This window comes from Acomys minous (genome assembly GCF_964271855.1).
Source record: "Acomys minous genome assembly, chromosome: 11".
NCBI classification, from domain to species: domain Eukaryota; kingdom Metazoa; phylum Chordata; class Mammalia; order Rodentia; family Muridae; genus Acomys; species Acomys minous.
This window is the reverse complement of record NC_140492.1, coordinates 116,824,312-116,851,720: the sequence shown is the minus strand read 5'-3', so window position 1 is coordinate 116,851,720 and position 27,409 is coordinate 116,824,312. Positions and strand designations below refer to the sequence as shown.

The window sequence follows — 27,409 nt, the reverse complement described above, 5'->3', positions numbered from 1 at the left end:
GTGTATGGCTATACAATTCTTCATTAGCAATAAAATACCCTCTCAGAACTTCTGTCTTTAATACAAATGAGACACCCCCCTAAAAAAACAAACAAACAAACAAACACGGCACAGCAAAGTTTAATGAGAATTTTTTTTTAAACTAATAGTCCCACACCCTGTATATCAGCTTTGGCTGGATTCTGATATTGCCTTATTTTATTCAGAAGAAATTTAAACAAACTTTGGATCCTGTGGTGACAGAATACGTAATGAACAAATCCAGGTTTACTTTTCATTGCTTTGTCACTGAATTTCTACATTTTACTACTTTTTCTTTAGTTCTGCAGGGATTTCTGATTCCTTGGACAGGCCACTTGGGAACAGGGAGTAAAGCAAGGTCAAGCCAGATGGGAAAGAGATTAGGGCACTGACAACTAAAGGCCAGCTCTAGCCCTGCCTGTGTCTCCATAGACTTGAAGTTCAGCCAGGGCTAACCAGGGATCAAACTCAGGATCCTGACTTTTTAGGGACAGCAAACTTGGGATTACTTAGAGATTAAGAGCTCAAGCTAAAATCCCAAGAGCTAAACCTAAAGCCAAAGACCCCTCCCACTCTACACACTGTTTCAAATACCTGTCCACTCAAAGTCCCTTCTACTCTTTAATCCTGGTCAGCTGGTTTCTTGGGGTCCGGTCTTGACCTAGGGTCAATTTTACTAAATCCTGTGTACAGAAGGCAATTGGATTAAAGATGTGTGTAACCCTGGCTGTGCCACACTTTAACCACCTGTTTACAATAAATAGAAAGTTCCTGGATTAAACGTGTGTTAGGGCTAACCCACAAGTAACAGGGATTTACAGTTCAATCTCAGGGATCACAATGGGATCAAAGCCTGGTTGGTTTGTTTGTTTGTTTGTTTTACGGTTCCCCATCTCAGGGATCAAACATCCTGTAATATGCATTAGTAGGCATGACACTGGATCCGAGGTTGCCTCAGAGTGCAGTTCGGTAGTTTCTGAGATTAGCCAGGCCCAGAAAATTCTGGTTTGTTCACTGAAGCCCGATTTGAAGTCTTTGAATGTGCTTCCTCTCCAACAACTCTCCGCAGCAGGTAAGCAGCCATCTTTGTACTGCGGTTTTGAGCCGTTTCCTGTCCCTATTAGACAGGCTATGAAGGTAGCCCTACTAACCTGCCATCCCGAGGGCGCCAGTGGTGTGCTAGGCTGACCTAAGTGCACCAGAGGGTCAGGGGGAGAGGTTAGGTTTTCGCTACTGCAGAGACACTCACATTAGCAGCAGGGAGTTCCTGTCCCTCCACACAGACTTGCTTATCATGAGTGTGGCATTGCATTGGGTTCATCTGGCCCCACAATGGGTTGTTTTGGTTTATGTACTCTTAAAACAACTTTGCCTTCTCAAAATTTATTTTGTCTTTTTTGTGGGGTTTTTAAACCCTGGGTTCTAGAGTCATTCCCTTGACTTCCCCAACTTCTTTCAAGACTGTGACTACCACAGACAAGGCGAGTGCGTGTGGTCCATCCAGGGAACACACTGCTGATGTCCTGTGCCGGGACCTAGAGCAGTAGTGTTGGCTTTTTGATCCTTGTGTGGGAAGTGGCTGTCTTCGGATTCCACACCAGTGGCTCCTGGCTCCTCCAGTGCTTCCAGGGGAAGATCTTGAGCCATTGTTTTCTGCCCTCGATGTCCCTGACTTAGAAACCCCTGGTTGGACAGTTCCTCCAGAAACTGCTTTCCAGTCTGGCTTCCCTGCAAACGTGACTCCAGTCCAGAGCACTCTGAGTCCCGTCCTCTCAGCAGATCCCTTCCTGCCTTCTGTATGGACACAAGAGACTAGAAGGTCTCCAGGTAGGAGAATGTGTGACACATGAGTGTGGCAGCAGTGTCCCCAGGCCAGGGCATAGGATGGAAATATTGTCATGTGTAGTCATCACAAACACATAGACATAAAAAGTCAAGCGAGACAGGAAGACGGGGCTGCAGGGTGGAAGTCTGACTCTTAATCTCTTCCTTTAGATGTTCTCCTCCTAAACATTTCTCTGCTAGGAGGTCAGAGTTAGGGTCTGCTCCAGATTCCAGCTGTCCAAAGGACTATTAACATGATTTCCAAGAGGGGCATGGTGACAGGTGCCTTTGACCTCATTTCTAGGGAGGCAGAAGCAGGGAGAGTTTTAAGTTGGTTTTCAGGCTAGTCAACAAAATGAGCTCAGAGCAGCCTGGGCTACATGGATAAACTCTGTCTCTGTGGTGATTTATTCTTGCTTGTCGACTTGATTATAAGTGGAATTAATTGAACACCAAAAAGGGAAAGTCACATCCCTGGGGAATTTTTGCTTAATTTAAAGTAGGAAGTGATCTGCACTTTTGAGGTAGGAATATGTGCCTTTAATGCAGATCTGTTGAGATGAAAAGACACAGGCCAGATATGGAGGAAGGACTACATATGTCTTTTCTTTTTTCCAAGACAGAGTTTCTCTGTGGAGCCTTGACTGTCCTAGACTCACTTCCTAGACCAGGCTGGGCTCAAACTCACAGCGATCCACTTACCTCTGTCTTCTAAGTGCTGGGATTAAAAGTGTGCCCCACCACACCTGGCTCAAGACATATCTTTGTTTTTCCTGTGCAGAGATTGTCTGTAACAGCTCTGGTAGTCCTGGAACTCACTTTGTAGACCAAACTGGCCTTGAACTCAGAGAGATCTGCTATCTGGATCTGCCACCTGAGTTCTGGGAATAAAGATGTGAGCCACCACACCCAGTGAAGACACACATCTTTATCCACATAGTGACCCTGAGGACACACCTTTGGTTTGGCCACACCTTCTGCTGGAAGCCTATATAAGAGCAAGGATGAGAACTGTCTTCCACTCTGCTGCTTGGTCTCACCTTGCTAGCAAGTCTGTTGCTTGACTAGAGCCTAAGTCTTTGGGACCCCATCTTCTACTGAAGACCTGCTGAGACATCCAGCCTCGGGGACCAAGAGCCTCTGGATTCTAGGAGGTTCCGTCCTATCCAGCCACCGTGGGACTAGCTGGACTGCAGTCTGTAAGTCATTCTAATAAGTGACTCAGAGACAGACAGACAGAGAGATTCATTATATTACTTCATTACATGACCTCTAGGGTAACCACAGTTTCTCTAAGCCAGGCACCCCTAATGATTTCCTGAACCAGTAGCACTTCCCCCAATCCTTATCTGACCCTGGTACCTATAATGCTTAATGGTAGATAATTTAATCCTAGATGATTGCGGTTTGGAGTTTTTTGCTTGCTTGTTTGTTTGTTTTGGTGTTTTGTTTTGTTGGTTTTTGGAGACAGGGTTTCTCTGTGTAGCCTTGGCTGTTCTGGACTCTTTTGTAGACCAGGCTGACTGAATTCACAGTGATCTACCTGCCTCTGCCTCCATGGTGCTGCGATTAAAGGCGTGCACCAGCACTGCCAGGCCAATAGGGTTTTTGTTGTTGTTGTTGTTCATTTGTTTGTTTTTTAGGACAAGGTTCCTCTGTGCAACCTTGGCTGTCTTGGACTCATCTTTTTATACCAGGCTGGCCTTGACCTCACAGAAATTGGCCTGCCTTTGCCTCTGGAGTGTTGGAATTCAAGGCTTGTGCCACCAGGCTGGCTCCCAATGACAAGATGTTATTTTGAGTATCTTCATTCTTGATTGTTTGATAAGACTTGGTTTTCCTGTGTTGCCCTGGAACTAGTGTTGTCTGTTTTCAGGCTGACATCAACCTCAGATCCATCTCTATCTCCCTCTCTGATGATCTGCTTCTGTCCCTGTGGTCTGGGAATAAACAAGTCTTTTTTTTTTTTTTTTTAATAAACAAGTCTTACACCACCAGATCCCGCACCTAAAAGTCACAGTGTAACTAACTGGTCTCTCTTAAATCAAAAGGTCATGGAATTTCCTCGATGTTACACTGATGAAGGCAAGGCCATGGGGCAGTTCTGTTCATGTTTTCTGGAAGATTCATCAGATTCCGCAGAGCCTGGACCACCAAATGCACAGGGCTTGCCATCCCTGAGTCGGAGATATTCCAAGTCTTTGCCAGTTTGTTGCTGTGCAGAGCCAAGCCACTGCTTTGAGGCGGGCTGGTCCATTAAGTGGGAACGGGTTACCCTTCCCCCTGCATTTGAGGGCTGGGATTTCCTGAGCTATCACCACAGGTTCAATTGTATCAGGAAGTGGGGCACAGAAGTCTTCCACAGTGAGAGTCAGAAGGAACCACAAGTGGCCCCAGGAGATGTGGACAGTGACAAAGACAGTGAAACACAGGAGCCAGGCCAACCCTCACCAGGCTTGCTCAGGGACAAAGGACTTCACCTTGAGGCCAGTGATGCTGGAGACTGCCCTGAGCAGGATCCTGTTTCTGACAGTCCCAGGTGCCTAGGCTGCTGGCCATGGCTACAGAGGGCTTTTGGCAGGAAGAAGCAGCAGAAATGCAAAGCCACCCAGAACTGTTTGGAGCCCAGGAGACCTGAGGAGTGCAATTAGGACATCCTCTGTCAGCTCCCACTGTCACAGCATTATTACTGCTCATACCCAAAGGCGATTTTTGTCTTTATCAGTCTGTATTTAGGTTAGTTTTTTGTTGTTGTTTTTGGTTTGGTTTGGTTTGGTTTGGTTTGGTTTTTAGAGACAAGAGTTTCTCTGTGTAGCCTTGGCTGTTCTGTAGTCACTCTGCAGACCAGGCTGGCCTCAAACTCACAATAATCTGCCTCCCTCTGCCTCTGGAGTATTGGAATTAAAGGCATGTGCCACCACGCCTGACCCGGTTTTTGTTTTTTAATAAAATTATTAAACGCCTGTAAACTTGTGTTGTATTTGCCCTTTTGCTTTGGTTTTGGTTTTCTAGACAGGGCTTCTCTGTGTGACCCTGGCTTCTCTGAACTCATTCTGGAGACCAGGCTGGTCTGAAACTCACAAGAGAGATCCTCCGGCCTCTATCTCTGGAGTGTTGGGATTAAAAGCATGTGCCACCACACTTGGCATGTTTGTTTGAGATAGCCCTAGGAAAAAAGATTAGGCATGGAGTAGACATTGTAGGGCATAGTATTGGTTGTAGGGCTAACTATTGGTTCCTCTCCAAGAGGACTCCTCCTGGGGACCTTGGGAGGCATTCTGGTGGTCATGCACGCTGGGCCATTAGACAACCTGCTCACAGGCAGAAACCTTGAGAATCTGGGGAACTCTTGCTGTATCAACATGGACTTCTACTGAGCTGCCCAGGCCCCTTCTCTCCAGATTAGTGTAGATGCTTTCCTGCCACTTCCACCCTCCCCTGCCTCCTCCAGCCTGGATTCCCCGGGCAGAAGGAGGGTCTCTAATGCCATCCTAAGTCCCTAGCCCTCCAAATACGAATACAGCCTTTTTCTCAGGGGAATCCTGACCTTCTGTCTCCTTTGGTTTCACTGAATACTCCAGGGGTGTCTTGTATGTGTGTATGTGTGTGTGTGTGTGTGTGTGAGAGAGAGAGAGAGAGAGAGAAAGAGAGAGAGAGAGAGTGAGAGAGAGAGAGAGTTTCTGTGTGCCTTGGTTGTTCTGGAACTCTCTGTAGACTCAGTTTGTCTTGAACTCGGATCTCCTGCTTCTGCCTCCCTAAGTGCAAGGACTACAGGCGTGTACTGCCATACCAGACACGGAAGGTCTTTTCATTTTGTGAATTTACAGATCCCAAAAGGAACTGAATCTAACTGCGCAAACAGCAGTGGGGTGAAGCTCACTATGCAAAACGAAAACAAATAATCTCACGGGGATGAGGGGTGCAAGGGGTGCAGTGACCAAGAAGCCCATGAGTCCAAGGTCGCTGCTGTCAAAATGCTGCTGCGTAAGGAAGGCTCTGCCCCTAGCCACCTTAGAAGGAGGGATCTCTGCTATGGGGGAACGGGTGCTGCGAGCGCCGACTCCTGGCAAACAGCGGTATTGCCACCAAAGATGGGCACTTTTGTATGAGTGAGCTGCATCACAGCTGTTTTTTTTTTACAAAGAGACAAACCACCGGCTTTTACAAGTGTGGTGTTACAGAGGAGATAGCTGGCAGGAGTGCAGTGGCCTGGTGTGAAATAATTTCGTGTTGCGTTAAAATCAGGTTCCTCTTTCTCTGGATACTCGGGATAGGTGCTGCAGGATCAAACTTTTTTTTTTCCTTAATACCACCAAGTGTTCTCACACAGGGTTTCTTTGTGTAGCCTTGGCTGTCCTGGACTCACTTTGTAGACCAGGCTGGCCTTGAACTCACAGAGATCTGCCTGCCTCTGCCTCCCAAGTGCTGGGACTAAAGGCATGCGCCACCATCCTCCCGGTGTTTTTGTTGTTTTGTTTTTAGTTTTTTGAGACAGGGTTTCCCTGTGTAGCCTTGGCTGTCCTGGATTCACTTTGTAGACCATGCTGGCCTCAAAGTGAAAGTGATCAGCCTCCAGAGTGCTGACATTAAAGGCGTGTGCCACCCCACTCTGCCTAAGGAAACATTTTGAAGGACTTGCCGGACCCGAGGTCAGCTTTCACCCATCCCTACCAGTTTTTTTTCTCAGGAGAGGCTACTCCCTGGTGTTTGAGGTCACTATGACTAAAGAAAAATTATCTTCCCCTGCCAGAAAATCCGCTGCCACCTCCATCAGGAAAGAATGCCCCGCCGCCCTCCCATCCGCTAGGGATCCTCAAAATCTACCTATGAAGATCTACCTCTGATCTTACTTACAAACAGTAAATGCCTATCTCAGTTAGTTTTGCTACCAGCAAGCCCTCTACTACCAAACTATATCTTTATCTCTAATAAAATTCTTAACTAGGGGCTGGAGAGATGGCTCAGAGGTTAAGAGCACTGACTGATCTTCCAAAGGTCATGAGTTCTATTCCAGCAACCACATGGTGGCTCACAACCATCTATAACGAAATCTGTACACATAATAAATAAATCTTTTTTAAAAATTCTTAACTAATTAAAAACTAAAACAAAGCCAGGTGTGGTGGCGCACGCCTTTAATCCCAGCACTCGGGAGGCAGAGGCAGGCAAATTGCTGTGAGTCCTAGGCCAGCCTGGTCTACAAAGCGAGTCTAGGACAGCCGAGGCTGCACAAAGAAACCCTATCTGGTGTCGTGGGGGTGGGGGAGACAGAAAGACCAAAACAACAACAAACAGCAAAAACCTAAGTTGCTCAAGGGTCAACAGTCACAATGGCTGAGGTCTAGTTCATCTATGGGGCCTTCGCCATGAAATGACACTCTACGGAGGAGAAGGAATATATTCCCTGTTTCCTCAGTCAAACTCATTCAGGGAAGCAACCAAGTAAGGGTTTGGAACCATTCCAAAGAGAGCAACCACAGAGTTTGGGCTGCTGAAACCAGCCAGCAGTCACCTCGGCCTCCAAAGCTCTGTTTTTCTCTACAAGCAGAAGGACACGGGAAAAAAATCTGTTTTGATGTTTTTATTAAGATAGTTTCAAATATGTAACAACATATCAGAAGACAGAAGCCCTTTTATGACATGTGGAGAAGCAGGCTTAGGTAAGACCTGTCCCCATCTGTCCAAAGGGCTGTCCAATTGAAGGAACCAGGCCCCACTCCTTAACGACCCATTAAGGCCAAAGTCTGTAAACCTTATCTGCTTGGAGAGTCCAGTTTGTCCCAAGCACAAGTTTGTGTTACAGCTTGTGTTTAAATTTTTCACTTTCCCAGGAATGTACTTACCCCTCCCAACTAAAAAAGTTCCTAACGCCCCTGTGACTGCAAACCAGTCACATACTTTAAAACTCTTCTTTGTCTAAAACCTATAAAAGGCCCATGCCTGTTTCTCAGGGTCTCCAACTCGAAAGAGTTTGGTAGACCTTGTCGCGTGGGCATAGACAATGGACTCCGTCTCTTAGGAGGGACTCCGGCCGGGAACAGACTAGAGATTGTTCTAAAGGTCTCAGTCTTGACACAATGAGGCATCTAGGTTGAAGAAATCTCCCAGCTCCTGGTCGCCAAAGGAATGTGGAGGTAAAGACTGGGGATCACTGCTACTGGGAGCAGGGCTGGCCATCAGCAGGACTCCGTACACCAGGCGGTGGCTGACGTGGAGCAGGCAGAAGGTGTCACTGTCCATCACCAACATCAGCTTTCTCAGGCTCCGGTGGTCTTTACTTAGATTACTGAGACCTAAGGGAGCGAAGCTTTGCGGATGGCTTCTGGGCAGGCTTGCTGGAGGGGTTTAGCTTTTCCGGAGAGTCCCGTGGCTCCCTCCATGTTGCAGTAGTGGGAGCCCGGGGCAGGGTGTTTTCCCTCCCTCGTCGGGGTCCTCTGCTCTCCGGGTTTGTGTCTTGGGCAGGCCCAACTCAGAAGACCGCAGGGCCTGGCAAGCTGCTTGGCGTCGAAGTTCCAGCGGTCGTCATAGATGTGTCCCAGCTTTGGATACAGAGGAAGTGGCCAGGCCCCGGAACACTCTGGACGAAGGTTTCTCAGGCTTCTGGACTCTGGTGTCTGGTTGGCTGAATCCCAGGCCTCCCTCACGCAGAGCTGACACTGCTGTGCCATGTTTCCTTCTCACAGCAGGTAAGCCTAGAAAAAAACGTTTGGGTGTGTCAGAGAGGGAGGGGTCCAGCCCCGCCCAACCCCTTCCCCTCCCACCCCCACTCCCACCTCCCCAGAAACGGACCTGTAGCACAGATCATGTCTGGTAACTCTACAGCAGACACTGAAACCCCAGGCCCCAAGCACAGGAATGACTGGGGGATGAACGGATGAGGGGGTGAAAGGAACTGACGCCTGAATGAGGATTTGCAAGTGTTGAAGTCCAGTCATCCAATCCCTCTCTCCTTCCCAGGGCTGGAAACTGAATCCAGTGTGTCTGCAGGTCAGCATCCTACCTTTGAGATTTATCCTAACACACACTTTATTTATTTATTTTAATATACAGGGTCTCCTTAAAAGGCCAGAGATAGCTGGGCGTGGTGGTGCACACCTTTAATCCCAGCACTCGGGTAGGCAGAAGCAGGGAAATTTCTGTGAGTTCAAGGCCAGCCGAGGCTACACACAGAGAAGCCCTCTCTCAACAAACAAACAAAAAAAGAGGTCCAGGATATCTTGAATTGGTTGTACTAGGCAGGCCTTAACTTGTGACCCTCCTGTCACCCTGTCTCCCCAAGTAGCTGGGTTTGCAGGCTTCCACCCCCAGGACTTTAATAGAATTTCACTACCGTTATGTCTTGTTTTCAGCTGCCAAACTTCTCAGTTCAAGGGGCTCCACCTTATACATATTTATGCACAGTAGCAAGCAGCTGGCCAGCATCACGGCACACGCCTTGAATCCCAGCACTCAGAGGCAGAGACCGATGGATCTCTGTGAGTCTGAGGCCAGTCTAGTCCACACAGTGAAGCCCTAACTCAGATCTTCAGATGAGTATAGCCTGGAGCAATCCAGGAAACCAGGCAGGTGAAACAGTCCCAAGGGATACAAGTGTGAAGGGGGGAGGGGAAGGGGGGAATTGGGGAGGGAGAGGGAGGTCAAGACATAAAGAGAGGGGGGAAGAGGGGAAAAGTAACACCAAGAATGTTTGGAAAAGCTATAACCTCATGGGATACATATGTAAGTGTGTATGTATGTATACATATTTAGTTTAAATGATGTTAGGTCACTTGGGCTCACAAGCCCCCTCAAAACTATAGACCATTTAACAAAAGCTCCAGCACCAGGCATGAGAAGCCCCTTTTTAAATTGGTCAGGTCAGGATTGTCCAAGAGACTCACGAACATCATACACTGTTGCTATTGCCCTTTGTTTATGACCCAGAGACTGAAGGTGAGTCTTGATTGCTGAAGGCCGCACGCCCTGCCTCTGACTGGAAACTCCCGCTCTGAGGACTAGCTTTCCTAGTGCCTGAGATAAGCCACCAGGAGAGCTGCACACAACAACCAGCAAGGCAAGATACCCCTAAAAGTGCGATAATGGCATTCAAATCACGGCAGTAACCCACAGATGTCTGATCAGATTTAAGGTTTGTTCAGCAAGAGTGAAATCATGCCTGGTTCTGGAACCCAGACCAACACCCCTGGGGTGAGTGAAGCCATGGACCTTAGAGGAAAACCCATCAGCTTCACTCTGCTAAACCAGAGTTATTCCTAACTGCATTCCAGATGTGTGTCCTTATACCCACAGGGAAGCACTGCTCCTAACACTCACCAAAAGAAACTTCTCTTTGCAACAAGCACAAGCAGAGACCAGTACAGAATAACACAACTGGTCAAAATGCAAAGAACAAGGGGGAAGAGCTGGGGCTGGGGAGACGGCTCAGCTGCTGAGAGCACTGGCTGCTGCTTCAGGAGACCCGGGTTCAATTCCCAGCACCTACACGACAGCTCACCACTGTCAGTAGTTCCAGCTCCAGGAGTTCAACACCCTCACACAGACACACATGCAGGAGAAACCCCAGTGTACATCAAATAAAATGCAAAGAGCTGGGGCTGGAGAGATGGCTCATCAGTTAAGAGCACAGTCTGCTTTTCCAGAGTTCAATTCCCAGCAACCATATGGTGGTTCACAACCATCTATAATGTGATCTAATGCCCTCTTCTGGCCTGAGGGTGTGCATGGAGATGGAGCACTCATATACATAAAAATAAATAAAATATTTTTAAAAAACATTTAATGTTGATATGTTTTTGGTTTGTTTGTTTGTTTGTTTGTTTTGGTTTTTTGAGACAGAGTTTCTCTGTGTAACAGCTCAATAGTTTCTTTGAGTACCCCTGCCTGTCCTGGAACTCACTCTGTAGACCACGCTGTCCTCAAACTCATAGATTCACTTGCCTCTGCCTCTGCGGGTTAGGATTAAAGGCACGTGCTGCCACCACCCGGCTACTCCTTTTTGTAAGTTCAAAAGTTAATTTAAAAAAAATTAAAGCCCCAAACAAAAGAAAAAGGCTCAGGTGCCAGTAGTTAGGAGAGAGACCCCCCAATTAGAAATTGTCTAATTTCTCTGTGTATTGTGCTTCTAAATTATCTTTGTCCGTGGAAGCCAATATCAGATGTAATTTTACAAGATGGCGTTTATGTAAACACCCTTTAATAGATGTTACTGTTTAGATAGTTCTCACGGAAGATAGCGGAATTAGTCAGGTTCTCTAAAAGAAAAGAGCTGACAGAATAAGCGTTAGGTCGGCTTACTGGATGGAGTCTGGGTGGTTCTACAGCGGCTGGCTCACACTTGAAAGCGTGACAACCTGGCTGGGGTTCAACGCGGGAAGTTGGGTGTCTCTTGGGTAGCCCTCGTCGACCTGGTGCTGAAGGCCCGGAGGGTTCCCGAGGAGCTGCAAGTCTTCGTTCGGTCTGTGTCGGAGTCCTGAAGAAGTGGTTCTAATACCAGCGAGGGAATGTCTGCCCCTGCCTTTGCAGCAGTTTTAAAGGCTAGTGCCACCACGCCCTGCTTCCACGAGAGGGTACAGCCCAGATATTGGGTGGATCTTCTCGCTTCCAATAATCCCTCGTTGGCCGGGTGTGGTGGTGCACGCCTGTAATCCCAACACTCTGGGAGGCAGAGGTAGGCAGATTGCTGTGAGTTTAAGGCCAGCCTGGCCTGCAAAGTGAGTCTGGGACAGACAAGGCTACACAGAGAAACCCTGTCTCGAAAAAATCAAATGAACAAATAAACGAAAATCCCTCGTTGGAGTGTTAAGCACCTTGAGATTTAGTTGATCACCGACGCTTAGTTGATTGCTTAGATGTCAAGATTAGCCCCTGTTTGTCTGTTTTCTTTGAGGTTTTTTTTTTTTTTTTTTTTTTTTTTGTAGCGGGAGTTTGAGGCAAGGTCTTGCTATGTAGCCTATGTAGTGTTGCCTGGAATGTGATACGTAGATCAGACTAGACACAAATCCATAGATAACCTACCTGCCTCTTCTGAGTGCAGAGATTGATGGTGTGCAGCACGAAGCCCACCCGATTGTGTGTGTTATGCTGTGTTGTGTTGTGTTGTGTGCTTTCCAATGAGGGTCTCATGCAGCCCAGGTGACCTTCAGTTCTATGTAATTTGCTGAATTACATTTCTACTTCTATTATCTTTATTGTTAATCTCAGCACAGCAGATACATGACCTAAATGAGAGGGAAATAAAATAGGAATTTATGTTTTCTGCAAGTGGATTGCATTTCCTTTTCTATATTATAACTGTGTAACACGTTCTCACGTGTATGAAATAGTTCTCTGAGGAAAGCACCAACTGAGTACTGTAAACCGGCACGTCTTGTTACACCAGGAGTGAACATTAGAACATGAAATTTTAGAGGCGAGTGTGGTAGCCATGCTTTTTAAATTTTTATTTTATTTTATTTTATTTTTTGCTTTTCTAGACAGAGTTTCTCTGTGTAATAGCTCTGGCTGTCCTAGAACTCGCTCTGTAGTCCAGCCTGGCCTCAAACTCACAGAGATTTACCTGCCTCTGCCTCCCAAGTGCTTAGATTAAAGGCGTGGCACATGCTTTTAATCCCAGCACTAGAGAGGCAGAGACAGGCAGATCTCTGTGAGTTCAAGGCCAGATCTGCAAAGCCAGTCCAGGACAGCCAAGGCTACACAGTGAAATCCTGTCTCTAAAAACCAGACCAAAACCAACCAAACAAACAAACAAAAACATGATTTTTCCTCCCTCTTGATGTATGAAGAAACAACTTGGACTAATTGACCTGTATTATCTGGACTTTCTAGTATACTATAATATCCTTGCACAACTACAAAAATTCCAAAAGACACACTTCTCAGAACAAAGTCCTAATTTTGGGGGTTTTTTTGTTTGGTTGGTTTTGTTTGGTTTTTCCAGACAGGGTTTCTCTGTGTAGCCTTAGCTGTCCTGGACTCGATTTGTAGACCAGGCTGGCCTTGAACTCACAGTGATCTGCCTGCCTCTGCCTCCCGAGTGCTGGGATTAAAGGCGTGCGCTGCCATGCCCCAGCTTCAAAATCCTATTATTAAGTGACTGTAAAGTTACTTAAATTTATTATGTCAACTAATGTGGAATAAACACCATTGAGCTAGAGACAGAAAATTGTGTAAAAAGCTAGGCATCACCAGGTGTGGTGGCCCATGCCTGTAATTCCAACACTCAGGAAGCAGAGGCAGGCAGATCTCTGTGAGTTTAAGGTCAGCCTGATCTACATAGAAGGTTTCAGGGTAGTGAAGGCTATATAGTGTGACCCTGTCTCAAAAATAAAATAAAAGAACATTCACGGTATGGGTGGAGGAGTGAGACAGATTGAGATTGTGTCAAGCCAGTGATGGTTGAAGTCCACTGGAAAAATGAGCTACAGTAGCCTGTCTTATGGACATCCAAGAAGGAATATTCTGGGAAGGGGGGAGTTCCTTTTTTTTCAGGCTGTTTTTATTGTACTTTATTTTGTTTTATGTGATTTTTTTGAGAAAGGGTTTCTTTGTGTAGCCCTGGCTGTCCTGGAACCAACTGCCCTTCAACTCACAGAGATCTGTCTGCCTCTGCCTCCAAGTGCTAGGATTAAAGACATGCGAGGTGGCTCAGAGGTTAAGAGCACCTGCTGTTTCAGAGGTCCTGAGCTCACAACCATCTAACCCCTCTTCTGGCATGCAGGTGTGTATGCAAGGCAGAACACTGTATCCATAACAAATAAATCTTAAAAATAAATAATTAAAGACACATCACGCCTTTCTTTCAGTCTCTGTATTTATTTATTTAGAGACAGGGTCTCACTATGGAGCCTTGGCTGGCCTGGAACTCAAACTCAAAGATCTACCTCCCAAATCCTGGAATTAATGGTGTGTACTACCCCACCCAGTTTTTTCTTTCTTTATTTATTTATTTACTTTTGAGACAGGCTCTCATTCTGTAGCTCAGGCTGAACTCAGGCTCACCAAAATCCCCCTGCCTCAGCCTTCCAAGTGCTGGGATTACAGGCGTGAGCCGTCACATTCTGGCGTTCATGTTCTCCCCACACCTCTCTGCAACAGTTTCTTTGTTTAGCTTTGGTTCTGGTTTTTTGTTTTGTTGGGGTTTTTTGTTTGTTTTTTGTTTTTGATGTTGTTTTTCTGTTTTTTTGTTTTTTGAGACAGGGTTTCTCTGTGTAGCCTTAGCTGTCCTAGACTCACTTTGTAGACCAGGCTGGCCTCGAACTCACAGTGATTCCCGCTGCCTCTGCCTCCCGACTGCTGGGATTAAAGGCGTGTGCCCTTGGGTCTGTTCTTAAATAACATTTTAAAAAGTACAAGTGATAGCCAGATGTGGTGGTGCACACCTTTAAACCCAGCACGCAGGAGGCAAAGGCGGAATCAGGCAGATCTCTGTGATCTCAAGGCCAGCCTGATTTATCCCTCCCTCTCTCTCTGTTGAAGCAACATTTTTCATATTTTGCATAGCAAATCGAAAACATATTGTGGATTGGTGATGGGTTGGTTTTTTGTTTGTTTGCTTCATTTTCTTTTGTTGTTTTGTTTGGTTTGGTTTGGTTTTTGTTTTTTTGTTTTTTTGGTTTTTGGTTTTTTGGTTTTTTGGTTTTGTTTGTTTTTTGTTTTTTCGAGACAGAGTTTCTTTGTGTTATCTTGGCTGTCCCGGACTCACTTTGTAGATCAGGCTGGCCTTAAACTCACAGCAGTCTGCCTGTCTCTGCCTCCCGAGTGCTGGGATTAGGGCGTGTGCCACCACGCCCGGCTATAGATTGGTCATGGAAGAGACCTCACACTATAGAGTGGTAGAGATGTTTAAAAACTTCTATTATTGTTGCTGTGTGTGTTTGTGTGCATGGTGGCACGTGCATGCCACAGCGTATGCGTGAAGGTCAGAGGACAGCATTTGATATCTGGCCCTGCCCCTCACTGCGGGTTCTAAGGACTGAACTGAGGTAGTCAAGCTTGCACAGCAAATGGCTTGATCAACCAAGCCACTTCTGGGTCCAAAATGTGATAAAGTCCAAATGATGCTAAATGGTAACAGTTATACAACTAAAGATGTAATTAAATGTTTCCCTCCTTCCCTTTGATTTCTTTTTCAGAAACAGGCTCTTCTTGTACAGCTACTGGTACTGGCCTCAAACTTCAAGCTCTCCATCCTCCTGTTTCAGCTCTCAGAACACCTAGGATTACATCACAGGCAAGGACCAGTGCACTTGGCTTTCCGATGCATGAGTTCTTGTTGTTACTTTTGTTTTCAAGTCAGGGTTTCTTCATAACCTTGGCTGCCCTGGAACTCACTCTATAGACCAGGCTGGCCTCGAACTCACAGATCCATCTGCCTCTCCCTCCCAAGTGCTGGGGCTAAAGGTAAGTGCCTCCACTGCCCAGCCAATGCATGTATTCTTGAAAGTCAATTAAAAAAAAAAAAAGATTTAGTTATTATTTATACAATGTTCTGTCTGCATGTATGCCTACACACCAGAAGAGGGCACCAGATCTCGCTATAGATGGTTATGTACCATCTATGCTGGTTCATGTGGTTTCTGGGAGTTGAACTGGGGACCTCTCAAAATACAGTCAGTGTTCTTAACTTCTGAACCATCTCTCTAGCCCTTGAAATAAATCATTTTAAAAGATTTGTGTTTTACTTATGTGTATGTCTGTGCACACCCACAGGTGCATGAAAGTACCCTTACAGGCCAGAAGAGGATGTAGTCGGGTCCCTTAGAGTTTTAAGAGATTGTAAGCCACCCAAAATGGATGCTGGGAACTGAACTTGGGTCCTCTGCAAGAGCAACCACATGGTGGCTCACAACCATCTCCCATGTGATCGGATGCTCTCTTCTGGCCTGCAGGTGTACATGCAGGCAGAGCACTGTACACAAAATAAATAAATAAATCCTTAGCCAGGCGTGGTGGTGCACACCTTTAATCCCAGCACTTGGGAGGCAGAAACAAAGGCAGGAGGGGTGCTGTGAGTTCAAGGCCAGCCTGGTTTACAAAAAGAGTGCAGGGCAGCCAAGGGCACATAGAGAAACCCTGTCCGGGAAAATTTTTTTAAAGAAAAAAGAACTCTTAGCTACCGAGCCAGCTCTCCAACCCCTAAAATAAGTAATTTTAAGTCCTGAACATATCTTTAACCCTAGCACTTGGGAGTCAGATACAGGTGGATTTTCAAGTTCAAGGCCAGCCTGGTCTACAAAGTAAGTTTCAGGACAGCCAGGGCTACACATAGAAACTCTGTCTTGAAAAACAGATACAATAAATAAATAAATAAATCCTAGTTGATATATATCCATGGACTTTGACACCATTTTCTGGCCCTCACAGACCCAGGTGGTGCACAGACACACATCAACCAAAACACCCATATATATGAACACACACACACACACACACACACACACACACACACACACACACACACACACCAGCAGAGAGTGTCAAATTCACTGGAAATGTGAAGTTACGGACATCTTCGCGTTACAAACCATTGTGAGTGGCCATGTGGATGCTAGCACTTGGGAGACAAAATCAGGAAAGTTTAGGGCCAGCCTGACCTACAAGGTTATGTCTCAAGACAAACAAACAAGAATGTACTCTGTCTCAAGGCATCTCCATTTCTAAGTTAGTGTTTCATTGCTGAGAAGAGACACCATAGCCGAGGCAACTCTTATAAAGAAAGTGCTTAACTGTGGCTGCCTTACATTATCATCACGGCAGGAAGCATGGCAGCATGCAGGTCCACATGGTGCTGGAGGAGCCAAGAGTTCTACATCCTGATCTGCGGGCAGCAGCGGGAGACTGTGTGCCACACTGGGCATAGTTTGAGTATAAATGACCTCAAAGCCTGCCACCACGGTGACACCCTTCCTCCAACAAGGCCACACTTCCCAATTCTGCCACTCTCCACGGGCCAAGCTTTCAAACACACGAGTCTTCTGGAATCATTCCTATTCAAACCACCACAAATGCCTTTTGGGCTTCTCCTGTGACCTATTGTTTGTTTAGAATCATTTTGTTTAATTTCCACTGATTTGTGTATTGTCCTAAGATTCCTAATGTAAGTAATTTCTCATTTTACACTATTATGATCTGAAAAGAAATACCTGATATGCGTTCAAGCCTCTTAAATTTGTTAAAACGAGTGGCTTACAAAAGAGTCTGACATAGAGAGCTTCATGTGCACCTGAGACCAATGTGTGTTCTACAGCTGTGAGAAGGGATATGTGGTAGTGTCTGCCAGGTTCTTTGGCCGGATGTACAACCCAGAACAATGTTCCTTTATTGACTACTCTAGGTGATTTGCCCATTGTTGTGTAAGTGAGGTACCGAGGTCCCTACTGTGCACTCCATCTCTCCATCTAGGTCAGTGGTTCTCAATATTACTAATGCTGCAACCTTTTTTTTTTCTTTCTTCTTGAGACAGGGTTTCTCTGTGTAGCCTTGGCTGTCCTGGACTCACTCTGTAGACCAGGCTGGCCTTGAACTCACAGCGATCCTCCTGCTTCTGCCTCCCGAGTGCTGGGATTAAAGGCATGCGCCACCACACCCGGCTAATGCTGCAGCCCTTCCTTAAATACAGCTCATATTGTGGTGACCCCAACCATAAATTTATTTTCCTTGCTAACTCATAACTGTAATTTTGCTACTGTTACTGTAATGTAAATATCTGTGTTTTTTGTTAGTTTTAGGCATCCCCTGTGAAAGGGTTGAGAAGCACTGCTCTAGATAATCTGGCAATTATTTTTTGTAGGTGGGTGCTCTGGTGTTGTGTGCATGCATGTTTACACTTGCCCACCTGTCTTCATCAGTTAACCACTTTACACTAGTAATAACCCTTCCCCCCCCCCATCTTTTTACTGATAGTCTGTTTTCTCTGATAAAAGTATAGCTACTCCTGCTCTCTGTTTCAATCAGCAGGGAATGTTCTTGTAATCTGCTTAAACCACAGTCTTACTTTAGTTATGGAGTAACTGTAGCCCCTCTGTTAACACCTGCTTTCATCTCTAGCACAACAGAAGCCATTTGGCCTTAAGTCTCTCTTGTGATCAGATTCTCAGGCTCCACCTGCCTAGGAGCTTGAACAGCCTTTTACTTACAGTTCAATCCTTGTTGAATGCTCTGCTTGAATTAAGAATATATGTTCTACTTAAGCAAAGCCACAATGCCCTTCTAGGTTCCTTTTTCCCTGAACTGTGGGGAGTAGAAAGTCCCCAAGCCAATATCCTAGCCAATCAGCTTAAAAATGCTTTGTCTATCTAGCTAGATACAATGTATTTGGAACAAGATCTAATTTTTCTTGTGTTTATCTAGTTAAAGTGATGTAATGCTGCCCTCCTGTTGCTTTCCATCTGGTTACCTGGTTGTTACTGGGTTACAGTTTTTCTTGTTAAAACCTGCCTTAGAAACCGGCGGAGTCACAGTTTGGCTCTGGAGTCCACTGTGTCCCTGGTCATGGTCAGTCTTGGGGTTGTTTCATGTAATAAACCACCAATAGCTCACTGAGACTGATGCTCAAGTGGTTTGTGTGGCAATTCTTGTACTAAAACTGTCTTTTTACATCCCTTCACTTTTCTTTTTTTTTTTAAACAAATACTATTTTAATTATTTATTATGTATACACTGCTCTGCCTGCATGTACACATGCAGGCCAGAAGAGGACACCAGATCTCATTATAGATGGTTGTGAGCCACCATGTGGTTGCTGGGAATTGAACTTAGGACCTCTGGAAGAGAAGACAGTGCTCTCAACCTCTGAGCCATCTCTCCAGCCCCTACATCCCTTCACTTTCATCGGTATTTATCCTTATTAGCAAAGTTAATCTCTTGTAGATGGAAGATATCAGCTACAGGGAGCAACTGGTGGATCACAGTAGAGGCCAGACTTAAGCGAATGCTTACAGGCATCCCTAAACTGCTTTAGACTAGGGAAGTGAGGTGGGACCAGGTTGACACTCGCCCATCTTTGAAGAGAGTTCACCCACTGACTGGTGCTAGTGTTTCCAAGGGGAGGCAAGCTGCCGCTGCTACACCTTAGGAAAAGAGCAGTAAGCAGATGCAGCTGGGCGGTGAGAGCAAGAGCCAGCCCTCTGTCACGCTCTCTATGTGACCAGTCTTCTATGCCCTTTATGGCAGCTAATCCTCATATTGTCAGCGTGGTTTAGAATCATCTAGAAGACGCATATGGACATGCTATGCTTTGGATATGGTTGTCTCTCTCCCACCACTGGATTCATTAAAGAAGTTTTATGCTAATTGGTATTAGCCTTATGGTTGAAACTAAATCCCAGTGTGGTGCTCAGAGGTGGGGTCTTTGGGAAATGGGATTAAGTTAGACAAGGTCTTTGGAGTGGAGATCCCATGAATGAATCCTGGCGGCGTTTAAAATGATAGTGAAAGATGCCACACAGCTACGCGCACGGGAACTCTACAGCAAGATGCAATGCAGCAGCGGCAGTGGGGCTTCCTCGTCAGAGCCTGTGACGTGGTGCCTGGCTTTCTGGCCTCCAAAACCTGTGAGCTAGATGCTCCTGACATCTCATAATGATGAATAACTGACTAACGAACGTACCTTCCCAAGGCAAAACTGTTCCCTCAGGATACACCACCAGGAAGCAGGAAGGAGGAAGTCCATGCCTTCTATTGCAGTTTGGAAAGTTCCCTTTACTGTCTGCAGGGGGAGCCCAACGTAAGGCCAGTTGGTGAAAATAAGAGCAGGGTCTGCAAAGTTCTGGCTCTGGTATATCACACAGGGTACAGAGGAGTCATTTTATATTTTTTTTAAGTTAAGGGCTGGAGAGATGGCTCAGAGGTTAAGCACTGACTGCTTTTCCCAGAGGTCCTGAGTTCAAGTCCCAGCAACCACATGGTGGCTCACAACCATCTATAATGTGATCTGGCCTGATGTACATACAGAGAGAACACTGTATACATAATAATAAATAAATAAATCTTTTTAAAAAAATAAAATAAATAATACTCACTGGCATATAATCACATCCGTTTCACCAATCCCCAGACACTGTTTTCCTAGAAATTACTTCCTGCAAGAAAAAAGTGGATGAAGAATCTCATGAAAGTAAAGAGACCTCAGCACCTCTCAACTTATGAGCTGCTTCTAGAATACCACATTAATAAAAACCATGCTGTTGGGAGTCAAAGGAAAGGAGTGGGGCAAGAGTTAGTTCCCAGGGACATGCCTCCAGTGACATACTTAAGACTGTAGACTCGTCCCCTCCTCCCTTAATTTGTCAGCTTCTCTCAATAATGTCATCATACTGTGAACCTTTAGGCCAGAGCCCTCTTGATCTAATCTCTCCGGAAATCCTGTCGCTGACGTCAGCCTCATTAATCCCCAGGCAGTTCTTTCTTTCTTTTTTGTTTTTTTGTGACACAGTTTCCCCGTGTGGCCCTGGCTGTCCTAGAAAGAGCTCTGTAGACCAGGCCTAGAATTCAGAGAGATCCACCTGCCTCTGCCTCTGGGATTAAACATGTTCACCACCATGGCATTTCTTAATCCAACTAACTTGAGGATTAAAATTAATAATCAAGCCTGGAGTGGTGGCGCACGCCTTTAATCCCAGCATTTGGGAAGCAGAGGCAGGCGGATCGTTGTGAGTTCAAGGCCAGCCTGGTCTACAAAGTGAGTTCAGGACAGCCAAGGCTACACAGAGATACCCTGTCTCGAAAAAACCAAATATAAAATAATTAATCAAACCCTCAGAAAACACCTGAGGGTATAGAAGGTTCAAATTAATTTCCCTTTCCAACCTCCACTTCATGTCCGTGTATACCATACACATAAGCAAAGATGGCTTCTGCCCAGGGCGGGGTTTCAGGTGACTCACACAAAACAACTACCCACAGCACTAAACTCAGCTGCAGCCACTGGACAGAGTAACCCATGTTCCGCAGAGCCGCTGCAGAGAAAGAAGATGCTGTTCTTTCTGTATTTGGAAATTGAGGACTAGATCCAGCTCAAATTCAGGGAGGTTATAAGACACTATCAAATGTCAGGAGAGATTGGAGTCCTTAGGAGCCACTTTTTTGTTGTTTGGGTTTTTGTTTTGTTTTTTGGGTTTTGTTGTTGGTTTTGGTTTGTTTTTTGAGACGAGGTTTCTTTGTGTAGCTCTGGCTGTCCTGGAACTTGCTCTGTAGACCAAGCAGCTCTCTAGCTCACAGAGATCCACCTGCTTCTGCCTCTTGAATGCTGGGATTAAAGGCATATGCCACTACCTCCCAGCTCTTAGGGACCATCTTAAAATAACCTTATGGCAAGAAAAGTTTTGTTTTTCCTCATTCGTTGACAGGATCATGGCAGAGAGACCACTTAAAAAAAAAACAGAAAAAAAAGATATTAGGGAGAAAAGATTACAAACCGATTTTCTTTAAGTTCATGTGGCACAAGGTGCCTTCAGAAATGAAGACCCACAGAAAAGGGAACGTGGGTGATACATGTGCGCTCTACAGAACAAAAGGGGAAGAATTAATGGTAACAAATGAAGCAGAAGTTAGCAAGAGCAGCTTGCTTATACTCTCCTTGGTCCCTGTTTTCACTCCTTCCTTCCAGGGCATCTGCTTCAGGAAGCAGAATTCTGTTGTGGCTTGTCTCATGTTAGAGAGGCAGCAAAGAGGCAGGAGAGAACCTTCTGGCGTCTACCATTCTCACAAATGCCAAGGTGCTGTACTTTGGGAGAGTGTCCTAAGCCCCATCACTACCACCCTAATAGGTTGGGTTCTGAGGCCAAGCAGTGTGGGAGAACAGACGCACAAGAGCAGGCCTGGTGCATTCAGGGGCCAAGCGTGCTGACACTCAGGGTGAGTCTTCTCATTGACAACATCACCCACATGGCAAGGGGTGCATTTCCCTAATGATTCGAAACCTTGTTGGAAATGAGGAATAAGCAGGGAACATCTGTTATATATGGAGGGATCTAAAGGCTTTAATGTAGAGCCAGGCATGGTGGCACGGGCCTTTAATCCCAGCACTCAGGAAGCCAAGACAGGTGGGTCGGTGTGAGTTCAAGGCCAGCCTGGTCTACAAAGTTAGTCCAGGTCAGCCAAGGCTACACAGAGAAATCCTGTCTCGAAAAAAGCCAAAAACAGACAGACAAACAAAATTCAGAACTAGACTATGTCTTGGTGTTTTATAACCCAAGATTTGTAGATTCTATGTCCTGCAGACTGTTTTTAGGCAGCATATATGGTCAGTTGGTTTGCTGTTTCATCACTGATAACACGTTTCTATCACAGACTCAACAGTGTCTCTGGGGGAGAGAGAGGAGCTGTGAGGAATACAGAATCAGAACCTCCTTCTAAACATTGCTTGTCACATCTCCTGAAGGCTGTCTTAGTTTAAGGGGTAGAGCCAGCAGGATGCAAGAGGTCCTCGGGTTGAATCCCAAGCACCCAAAACAAATTACAAAGCCCTGAAGAACGGCAGGGCAAGGGTTAGGGTTAGGGTTAGGAAAAGGTCCCACATTCCACCACAGGGGTGGGGGTGGGGGAGGGCACGGGCGTGGGTGAAGGTAGGAAGATCTATGAGTTCAAGGTCAGCCTGGGCTACACAGGGAATTCCATCACACCAAGGCTACACAGTGAGACCCTGTCTTAGAAAAAGGGCAAACCAAACTGCAACTAACCTGTTGGGTTTTTTTGTTTTTGTTTGTTTGTTTTTGTCTATTAAAGACATTACAACCCTCATAAAAATGTTACCTTTATTGTAAACAACAACAATTATTATTAATATTACTACTATTATTGATATTACTATTATTATTATCATTATCATCATCATCATCATCCAACTGTGGTTTTAGGTCCTGCTGGGAAGGCCACTCTGTAACCCTTTCTTCTTTTTGCACACCCACAGAGAACAGAAGTTTAGCACTCCAACTTTGCAACTCAAGTGAGGTACCACAGTCGTACCCCATCCTCCTGAAGCTGGGCCTAACAATTCCTCCTTCACATTTTCAGAATCTTGCGGGGCAAGGCAGTGGGCTTGGATGGCTTCAGCAGCCCCGTCAACTTCAGTGTTCGAGAGCCTCCTGGTTCAAGGTTTGCGGACACTTGCTGGTTGGGAAAAAAGAGACCTGTCCGCCGCACTAACCAGTCGGCCACTAGAGGGCAGAAGTGAGCCGAGCACCAGAGCAAATTGTATGGTCCCAAAGGTCCGGTGAAGACTGCTCAGCAGCCATGGCTCTAAATTCAGAAGATGAAGTAGTGCTGCTTTCCATACAGAAGTTAATAGGAGAATATGCATTTAGAACAGACAGACCTAGCAACATCTGCGTGGCAAAGTGAAAGGACTGGCCAGCGCACAAAAGTCTGGTGGGAAAAGACCAAAAGTTGGATAACCCGGTAGGTGTATCTACGATTATTACTGTAATTCACAGGCAGTCCAGCGGAAAAATATGAAGGATAAAGATTATGTTAAGGAGCTGGAGAGATGGTTCAACGGTTAAGAGCATTGGTTCCTCTTTCAGAGTACTTGGGTTCTATTCCCAGCACTCACAATAGCAGCTCACAGCCGTAACTCGAGCTCCAGGGTATTTGACTTGACACTCTCACACAGATACACAGTGCAGGCAGAACACCAATGCACACAAAATAAAAATAGTTAATTAAAAATGATTTTTAAAATGTATTTATTTATTTAGGTTTTTCCAGACAAGGTTTTTCTGTGTAGCCCTGGCTGTCCTGGACACGCTTTCTACAGCAGGCTGGCCTCGAACTCACAGCGATCCACCTGCCTCTGCCTCCTGAGTGCTGGGATTAAAGGCATGCGCCACCATGCCAGGCTTACATTTATATTTTTTAATAAGAGAGTATGTTAAGCAAAATACCCAGAAAGAGGAAGAAATGTAACTTTAATACATATTTTTACCTTCATAGCAATTTTATATTATATAGATTCATCCCATCAGCAAATATTTACTGAGTAAGTACAGTTATGATCCGGGCAATCATAATTCCTTTATGGAGCTCACATTTAGTGAGTACATGTGTGTCATGTACAACATCTGGAAAATGCAAACTCTTTTTATGAAGGAAAATGAAATGTCTAGTGTTAGCCAGGTATGGTACCCAGCACACAAGAACTGCTAGGAGTTCAAGGCCAGTCATATTCCAGAGCAAGACTCTAGCCTAAAAAAAAAAAAAAAAAAAAAAAAAACACAAGACAAGGACAAAGAAAATGGAAAAGAAAGTGTTTAGGTGTTGATACTTTTCTGTTTGCTTAGTTTCTTTCTTGTGGCATTGAGGATTGAACCCAAGGCTTCCCTGCACGCTTGGCAAACACTCTGCCACTTCAAAGCTATAACTTAACTTTTCCAACTTTTTATTCTGGGGAGTATGGTAGGTTGCTCGGGCAAGCTTTGAGGTTTGGATCCTCCTACATCTGCCTCTCCTGTAATTGGGATAAGATGCTCATGGCACATGGGCGTCTTGTGTTTCCTGCGCATCCTTGGCTATGCCTGCTCAGGCATCTACACAGTGTACAGATCTGAGACCTTCTGTACCTTGTTTCATACAGGGTTACACAATTGGTGTCGGGCACCTGTTCGAACTCCCAGATCCTCTTCATAAAAATTGCCAAGCAGATTTACAGAAAAATTGTTAGTCGATCATTTTGGAGCTATTAAAAAATTTCTAAAACAAGACTTATCAATACAGGCGTGTATCACTTAGCGGCTGGCAAAGGGTGATTCTGCAATTATACAAGCATCAAAGAACAATATACTTACACAAATCTAGGTGGTATAGCTCCCATACACCAAGTTATGTGATGAATTTGCGCATATGTGTTATATATCTATGGCATAAAACCCACTGCTTATAGGGACATAACAAGACACAAGGTTAGTTTAAGCACAAAGGAAAATGGTATAATCTGGGAACAAGATAGGCGTGAGATAGATGACGCTATCACATACTGTATTTAATGAATTTTAATATATTTGCATGCTTAATATATTTGATATATTTGCATTTCATATATCTATGGCCCACATTTAAAAAAAATAAAACAACAGCAAGTACAACATAGAACACAAACCAGTAGCAGTTGCTTATTATCAAGTACCACACAATATGCCCTGAATCTTGGTACAGCTAGAATTGCAGATTTGTTTACACCAGCATCACCACAAACACAGAAGGTGCACAGTGTTCCAAAACATCAGGAAAGCTGTAACAGAGCTGGGCGTGGTGGCACATGCCTTCAATCCCAGCGGTTGGAAGGCAAAGGCAGGTGTATCTCTGTGAGTTCAAGGTCAGTCTGGTCTACAGAGCTAGTTCCAGAACAGTCACGGATACAGAAAGAAAGAAAGAAAGAAAGAAAGAAAGAAAGAAAGAAAGAAAGAAACTTTTTTTTTTTTGAGACAAGGTTTCTCTGTGTAGCCTTGGCTGTCCTGGACTCGCTTTGTAGATCAGGCTGGCCTCGAAGTCACAGCGATCTGCCTGCCTCAGCCTGAGTGCTAGGATTGAAGGCGTGTGCCACCATGCCTGGCAACAGATAAAAATCTCTAAAACAATAATAATAATAATAATAATAATAATAATAATAATAATAATAATAATAATAAATCTGTGACAGGACCAAGTCATAGGGACTTTCCAGCTCCATTATAACCTTATTGGAGCACTGCTGGTGAATGTGGCTATCCTGGACTAAACTGCCATCATGTGCAGAATTAGTATATGCTGGCTGGGATGCTATGCAAGAGGGAAAACTAGGGAGAGAAAAGGAGAAGAGATCTACAAATGGGCAAGGGTGGGCATCAGTAACCAAGTGTATGACTGGGTAAAGAGAATGAGTGTGGCCAGGTGTGGTGGCGCACGCCTTTAATCCCAGTACTCGGGAGGCAGAGGCAGGCGGATCACTGTGAGTTCAAGGCCAGCCTGGTCAACAAAGCGAGTCCAGGACAGCCAAGGTTACACCGAAAAACCCGTCTCAAAAAAAATAAAATAAAACAAACAAAAAAAGAGAATAAGTTTGATATATTCACAAGACGTGGTATTGAGGTGGCTCAGATACCCGGGAGAGCAACAGGTACAGACAGCAGTGTCTGAACAGCAGTGATAGAGCTTGATGAAGTTTCCATTTTGTTTTGTTTATTTTATTTTATTTTATTTTATTTATTTATTTGGTTTTTCGAGACAGGGTCTCTCTGTGTAGCCCTGGCTGTCCTGGACTCGCTTTGTAGACCAGGCTGGCCTCGAACTCACAGCAATCCGCCTGCCTCTGCCTCCCGAGTGCTGAGATTAAAGGCGTGCGCCACCACCGCCAGGCAAAGTTTCTATCTTAAATGCCCCCCAACGCCCATTCACCAAAGGACCACGGTGCCTACTGGGCAGCGAGCGTTTAAGAGACCGCCTACAGAAGACTTTGGTCTTTGGGAATGAGTCTTTGAAGGAGACTGTGAGATCCAGCTTCTTCCTCTTGCTGCTCACAAGGAGAATGGCTGTGTTTTGGCCTGCCCTCACGATGTATTGCTTTATCACACACTGCACACCAAAGCAATGGGGCCCGTAGATCCTGAGCTAGAACCCCAAACCGCGACCCGAGAACCAAAGCAGTCCTTTTTGCGCTGTGTAAGCCATGTAGGTATTTACTATAGTGGAAAACTGGAGAGCACAGGGCCTCTCCTGCACATCAAGCAAGAGCAAGGGGAGATTACATTGCTGCAGTAAAAAGCCGGACGTTGGTGGCACACACCTTTAATCCCAGCACTTGGGAGGCTGAGGCAGGCAGATTGTTGTCAGTTCGAGGCCAGCCTGGCCTACAAAGAAAGTCCAGGATAGCCAGGGCTGTGTTTTAATAGAGAAATCCTGTCTGGACATAAGGGGCCATAAGACAAAGATGAGTAAGATTAAACCAAGAAACCAGGAGACAACAGGACATACACTTGACTCAAGACATGATGCCCAATGGACGACCGACCTCAGTCACAGCTACACCTACAGCACTGGAAGATGGAAACCCTGCACCTTCAAAACCTGGTCTTCATAGGGTACTATTACTTCATCCTTGTTTCAGGGATGCTGAGTCTTAGCTATGAAGATTGTATTCTGGCCAGGCACAGTGGCACAATCCTGTAGTCTCAGCACCCAGTGAAGCAGAGGCAGACAGATCTCTGTGAGTTCGAGGCCAGCCTAGGCTACAAACTGAGTTCCAGGACAGCCAAGACTACATAGAGAAACCCTGTCTCGAAAAACCACCACCACCAACAACAACAAAAGAAAATTGTATTCTGATTTGTGGAAAAGCAGACATTAAATATAAATATTTATTAAATACTGAATCCATTCACTATTTTTAATTTTTAAATGTATTATCTATGTATACACACACATATGGGAATTTCGGGGAATCTGAATCAATTTATCAAGCTTGTGTGTAGACTCAATTTTCTTTTTTTTTTTTTAAAGATTTTATTTATTTATTATTATATATACAGTGTTTTGCCTGCATGTACACCTGCAGGCTAGAAGAAAGCATCAGATCACGTTATAGATGGTGGTGAGCCAT

General features: G+C 45.3%; 2 long non-coding RNA genes across 4 annotated transcripts; one reads left to right on the top strand and one right to left on the bottom strand.

The window, feature by feature from the left end:
• Window positions 1–930: 930 nt before the first annotated feature.
• On the top strand, window positions 931–4,814 carry LOC311608385. 3 transcript variants are annotated; one of them, XR_014782943.1, is made up of 4 exons: window positions 931–1,062; window positions 1,784–1,848; window positions 2,627–3,044; window positions 3,897–4,814. It is a non-coding gene; the product is annotated as an uncharacterized lncRNA (long non-coding RNA). The 3 variants fall into 3 exon arrangements; XR_014782944.1 differs by lacking the exon at window positions 931–1,062 and having other exon boundaries at window positions 1,762–1,848; window positions 2,786–3,044; XR_014782945.1 differs by lacking the exon at window positions 931–1,062 and having other exon boundaries at window positions 1,765–1,848.
• Window positions 4,815–7,411: 2,597 nt separating this feature from the next.
• Window positions 7,412–11,469, bottom strand: LOC311608607. The gene is made up of 2 exons (XR_014783048.1): window positions 11,140–11,469; window positions 7,412–8,537 (listed from the first exon to the last, which is right to left on the bottom strand). It is a non-coding gene; the product is annotated as an uncharacterized lncRNA (long non-coding RNA).
• Window positions 11,470–27,409: the final 15,940 nt, after the last annotated feature.